We start from the raw sequence: 7068 nt of genomic DNA, 5'->3' as shown, positions 1-7068 counted from the left end.
TATATATATATATATATATATATATATATATATATATATATATATATATATATATCATTCGCCCTTCTAAGTTATTTGCAGAATGGTAGAGGACTTTTTTGTTTAGTTTGATCTAATGTATAAATATATGACAAACGGCGCCACTACAACTCAACTATTATGTCGCGCGTGATCATTCACCAATCTTCTTTAATTAATATCTCAAGATTTATTGCAAATATCGCAAAACAGTATGAAACATTTATATTCAATCCGTTCTATATTTAATAACGTTCTACGTTCTCACAAAAATTGCGAAAGAAAGTCTGGGACATCCTATATATATATATATATCCAGAGAACCGTTCTGACACCCGCTAGTGACATGCAATGAGCTAGTGACACATGAGTTTTTCATCGGAAAAATATATTTGATCTTAACTGCGTAATCAGTGCTACGATCACGAAGGAGCCAATAAAGAAAAATGGAAAAGAGAAGTAAACAACGCCTATCTTTGTTGGAAACGCATGGCGGCCAGTAATTGAGAGGAGTAAAGTGAAACGTAGTGTATGGATAGAAGAAAGAGAAGGATAGAGTAAGGGGAGATCGTTTCGACGAAGGGGAGAAACACCGAGAGGGTACAGTCTCTGGTGCTCCAAAGCCCATATCTCACTCTCTACAAATTCTACGACAGCCGGAGGGGCTTTCCGTTAAAGCCGAAATATTGACGTGAGAGCGCGTCTCTTTAAAGAGGATGAAAGGGTTTGCGTTGCGCCGCCCGGAACGTTCAGAGAGAGAGATATGAACATATCCGTCTTAAATTCTCGACCGCGTACCTACATTGGACCTCTCCTCCCCCTCCTTTCACATTCGCGCACAAATCTACCCCGCTTTTCGCGCTTTCTCCATCCCCCTTCTTTCGCTTTCGCGCGCCAATTCGCTGCTCCCTTTCCTCCCTTCCTCCCCCGCTCTTGCATACAGATCTCTCTTTAGAAACGCGAACTCGGACTGCGACCGGACGTGCGGCATGATTACGTATACCGGGTACAGGCCGAAATTATGAATTCCAGATATTACGGACGCACGAAAGTGACTGTAGCGTTTACAAAATTTATAATAAATTTCAGGCTGAACGGATCTCATGACAACGAAATGAAGTTGTTTTCATTCAGCATGGTTTTAAGATAAATTGAAAGGATTGAAACAGTGTAACAACACAATTTTAAGTGTTGAAGTAGAAAAAACATTTCAGAGGATTGAAAACAAGCCTCGAAAAAAATTATAATTAAATAATAAGTGATTGTATGCGCTCTGCTTTTTTTTTAATTTAATCTAAAATTAATCTAAAAACATATAATCCCCAAAACAAGCATTATACGATATATTTGGAAACATAAGATAGTCTAAATTGTTAAGCTGCAATTAAAGTTTACTTCTCAATAGAGATCGTGCCCGTATATGCAATGGAACAATAAAAATAATAGTAAGAAGAAATTGTAAACATAAATGATAAATAACAAGTCAACTCAACGTTACTTTAATATGGAAAACGTGTAATCTTCTCTGTTTAGTCGTAATGGTAGCAACACTACAAAAGTTGTTGATATTAATAATAATAATAATGATGATGATGATGATGATACTGACGACAATGATGACGACAACGACGATGATGTTACATAAAATAATGCTAATAATGTATAATGTTTGGCATCGGTATGTGTTTGCATCTGTACAATAATCTGCAACCGTGCTTTAGAATTTTCTGCCACGTTCTGCATTCTAAGCACTGAAAATAGAAACTGGTAAATCTATTTTTTCCTGTAGTAGTAAAAAGAGACAGACTTTAATAATTAACGTAATAAGCTAAATTATAACCGAGCAATTAGTCGATAACAATATAAATAATAATAATAGCAATGATGATACTATGATAATAATAATAATAATATAATCGATATTGTAATGATAATTACAACAACAGCAATAGTGCAATAACAAGAATAGCTAATGAGAGGACAAATAAAATATCGTACAACTAATTTCAGCTGTTTGCAGCATGTAACAACCCTTCCGTTGACGAAATAAAAGGCGGTCGCAATAACAGCGTCAATTATCGTGCTATTGTAATGTATGGATCGTACAATTGTTGACGAGTCGGTCTGATCTTAATAGTAACAATCGTACGCGCATATCGATAGCAGAATAATTCATCCACATCAATAATGAGCTAAAAGTAGCGACATACTTTTTACGCAATTTCGCACAATTCTATTGTGTTGCTATACTCGTCAATTTTGTCCCTATTAAAATAGTATTACGAATTAACACTTTCTATATATACATCTTAGCACTGGACATTGCACGCTTTAACGAAGCTCTTCTTTAACTTTCCAGAATGTTACACTTACAAGAACGTCTCTCGAGAGGATATACAAGAAAGAATTTGTTCACGTTGTTTTACTTTTTTTTTTTCTTTTCAAGAAATATAGAACAGCTAAAATGCGTATGTGTACGTAATAACTCAGTCGTATCTTCTAATTATAGAACGACATGATGAACGACATTTGATTGGATTGTGTACCCGCATTTTCAAAACTTTGGCCTATGGCGTTTGTGTGTCTCGATAATATGAAAAATAAGCCTTTATCGTCAGGTCACTTGATATGATTATCGTTTAAAGGATTGCGAATCGCGAGTAAGATTCGCTTTGTAAGATTGATATCAATCGCGTGATGGCATCGCAATATGCGTTGTTTTGGTAACTATATCTAACAAGAAAAACATCGCACATAACATTCACGACCGTGACGGGCCAAGTATTGCCGTATTTTCTTTTCTTCTTACCTTCACATTTCAAAAATCTGAGGCAATGACAAGTTCTTTTCTTTTACACGATTCGCACATGTTTGCACGAATGGATATTGTGAGTAAAAGATTTTTATCGATGAGCCCTCTCGCTGTCATTCATACAATGCGAGTACGGAGCGTGTCTTTCAAGAAGCAAGTGCGCGCCGATTAAGACATATTTATTTGTAAAAATTTACAGAAACGTGTTAATTTTGTCGAAACAGAGAAAGAGGAAACATGAGAATTCGCAGATCTGCTGATTATAATATGTTCTTGTGTAATCTTTTCTAGAATAAATATCAAATGACTACATAGTCAATTCATTCTACGCAATTCGCAATACGCTGGAGGTGAAAAGTTTGCGTGCCAGTGGGCTGAATGTCTTTTCACGCACTGTATAAATATAATATACATGTCCTTCCCATATTTACACATATACATAAACTTAAAGTTACATTTAAAAACAATCCGCGCGGACTCGCTAATATGGAACGATTACTTTTGGTATTGTTTAATGATCGATTTCTCGAACGTTTGTCCCTAGAAGGCGACAAGCCGCTTCCGCTGTCATCGCAACAGATTACTACAGACATGAGACAGATACAACGCAAAAATGGAGCACTTTTGTTTGTTGTCTCTCAAAACGAAAAGAGGAACGATTCAAAGATAAAATTCTATCATATGTATACACGTAATATATATATATATATATATATATATATATATAGTTTGTGTGTGTGTGGGTGCACATACACACATATAGAACAAGTATAAATTTATTTTAAACAAAAAGCAAAAAAGTTCATTTTAGCTCAGACTATCCAGAAATCGACCACCTTTCTCGCAGCGATTAATACAAAAGTCACTTAAGCACTTAAGTGTGCTTAAGTATGTGTACGTATACGAAAAATTATACTATTTTAATCTAAAACTATTGTGAGGAACGTGACGCTAGATGGGCCTGGTGTTGCTGTAGTTGATGCATCTTTCTGTTGTTATCTGTCGTTGATTAACCATGACAATCTTAATATAGTGGGCTTATCTTCAAAATCAGGTTTCAAACGTAGACAATCACAATTCTATGGCATCAACTGTTGTAAGAGTGAAAGAGGCGACAAAATACTAACAGTAAAATTGTATTCGATTTATCGTTCGATTATTTCACAACATTTTATTGTGCACTGAGAATAAAATAAAAATGTTTGAATTCATGAGACACTTTGCTTGAACGAACAAAATTCGTTCAAGCAAATGTTTAGTCAATTGAATGAATAGTTGATATGATGAATTATATCAATTGGTTCAATAGACACATTTCTTTGAAGATGGTCGAACCGTCGAATTTATTAATTCAACTGTTTTCTTCTTCGGTATGCAAAGATATCAAATCTTGAGATTACTAAAGTAAAGTGAGACTAATGTTCCGATTTCAAAAGTAATGAATGATTTATTATCAATTAAGTAATGAATCATTTTGATTAGCACATATTGGAACATTACTGCAGTTCTGCAAAACTCGTAAAATGTCGCAATTAACAATGCTGCTTTTTGTTGGTTGCACGTTCCTCTTCACAGTTTGTTGATATAAGCTTAAGCTAATTTCAAGTGAGCTGTCTTTACTGTTTTTTCCTTCTTCTTCCTTTCTCCTTTCTTTTCCTTTTCCCACGTTTCTCTACTGCCATCCCCATACTGCTATATCCATCACCGTAGAGCGACAGATAGAATGCAAACGCGAGGCGCTTTCTAATGCAATGAAGAAATGATATGTCTTCTTACGCATCCAGGAAGGATCAACAGTGCTTTGTTTGTTCGATCCGCTCGCTTATCGCCATTGTGAAACTTTTGATATCTCTGTGAAGTAGAATCTAACTTGCCTGCGGTACACGACATGAGTTACAACGACCCGTTTTACGGCACTACTCGGAAAGTATAATTTATATAATTACGTATATGCGGTTGCACGGACGAGTTTTTTACGCTGAGGAGGGGACGGCATGGAATCGATATTCCAAAAGTAATTTATAGCGATAAATTTTAAACAACCACCGATGTGAAACATCGATCACCGTTCTTACTCCCAAAAGATAGAAACATTATTAATTGCGGCGGTAAACTTATCTTTGAGAATCGTATCGAAATCGTAATAGTGGTTAGTGTGCGTTTAATTAGTATTTTCGCGTGTTCGTTATAAACAATTATATAATCATCGTATTCAACGTATAATGTTACAATGAAAGCGACCAGTTGGACAATTGTAAAATCCTTGGCGATTCCATGTGGAACCGTCGGTAATTTAACAAAGACGCTATCCAAACATTTCTCTAGTGTAAACTTCTCACATGTATACGTATGTATGTATGTTCGCCAAGAGTCGAATAAAAAATAGAGATATCGATTTTCCGGAGGTTTCCGTACAACTAAAATTTGATTATTATTGTGTCAACCTTATAAAATATATTCATGTAAAGGAACGGAGAATTTCGGACCTCCATACGAAGATAAAGAAAGAAGCATCGAGTCAATTTGTAGTATCAGGACATGCGTGAACGGTGAATTGCAGGTGAACACGTATCAAAGCGCGTTGCATGTCCCTTTTTGTATTAATCTCGGTCTTTTCTGGCAGCAACAACAACAACAACACACGTACATAACGCTACACTTGACAAGAGGCCTATGCTCACACTTGCGAGCGTATTAACGTCGCTTTCTTATTCTCATCTTATTTCAAGAGCGTATTCTCACATTGGACGAACGAGAGAATTAGAGTGTCGCGAGCAGCCGTATTCCGTGCTAAAAACGCGACATCGAAACAGGAGCGTGAATACGAATCCGAGACATTGTCGGGATTATTTTTTTTTTAGCACATTCTCGTACAGCACCGGGCAAATGCTCCGGGGGATATATCTCTATTCACATACTATATTTCTTAAATGTGTTTCCTGGATATAAAATGTAACGTTTGAGCTTGACGCACGTGCCCGTTTGCGCTCCATCGGCGTACATGGTACACCGGACTGTCCACATTCGCTTAAATATGCTTTGTCCCTTGATATTCGGTCGGTACAGAAAGGCACACAATGAGAAATGGAAGAATACATCCAGAGAAAGGAGAGTGGAGGAAGGGGGGGGGAGAGAGAGAGAGAGAGAGAGAGAGAGAGAGAGAGAGAGAGAGAGGAAAGGCAGAAGAAACATGCCTGAGATGTCGCACTCTTGGGTGGTTTCTCTTCTTTCTAGGACATGTACAAGTTACCATGTTTGGGATTAAAGTACAATTACACACGACGCACCGTACATACTATCGAGAGACGTTCAAGAAGGCAACATTCCGATCAATCAAATATGAAGCGAATTTTGTTTTCGAATTGACGACAATAATGATAACGTCAGTGGCATCGAACCTCTTGGATGTGTTCGAAAATAAGAAGATTCAAATAAAAAGATTCAAATTTTAACCGACGCAAACTATATAAAACCTTTAACGAAGAGACTCGTAACTAGATACACGATAATAATATAATTCGTAATAGATAGCACGTGTGTATATATACAGGATGTCTCAGGCCTTTATGATGACCCTTTGTGAGAACGTAGAATAGATTGAAGCAAGAAAGTTCTGTGTCGTTTTGCAACATTCGCAATAGTTCTCGAGAAATTAATTATTTTGTCTCAGCTAATAAGAGCAGAGGAAGCGGCAGCCGAAAGAAAAAGATGTCTTCGGCGCGACCGTGATACACGCGAACTGCGACTCGCTGCATCCCTCCGCCCATAGCTACAAGACACAGCGAGGTTTGATACACTAACCATGTGCATGACATATCCGTGTGCCGAATCGAAACGTGACGTTGGTTCGGCTGCATACATGTATATAGAGATGAAACAACGAAGCGGCAACACACTCTTAGATTCGGCGTTGATTCGGCACACGGATATAACATGTGTTTCGTAGCTATGGGCGGAGGGATGCAGCGAGTCGCGATTTGCGTGTATCACAGTCGCACACCGGCCGAAGACATCTTTCTTTCAACTGCCGCTTTCTCTGCTCTTATTAGCTGAGACAAAATAATTAATTTCTCGAGAACTATTGCAAATATCGCAAAACGACACAGGACTTTTGCTCACCTCAATTCGTTCTACGTTCTCACAAAGGGTCATCATGGAGGTCTGAGATACCCTGTATATATATATATATATATATATATATATATATATATATATATATATATATATATATATATATA

Source organism: Odontomachus brunneus, unplaced genomic scaffold (genome assembly GCF_010583005.1).
Source record: "Odontomachus brunneus isolate Ranch 3 - 2012 unplaced genomic scaffold, Obru_v1 Obru_scaffold_039, whole genome shotgun sequence".
In the NCBI taxonomy this organism is placed as follows: Eukaryota; Metazoa; Arthropoda; class Insecta; order Hymenoptera; family Formicidae; genus Odontomachus; species Odontomachus brunneus.
The sequence above is the reverse complement of the archived record's forward strand: the minus strand, read 5'-3'. Positions refer to the sequence as shown.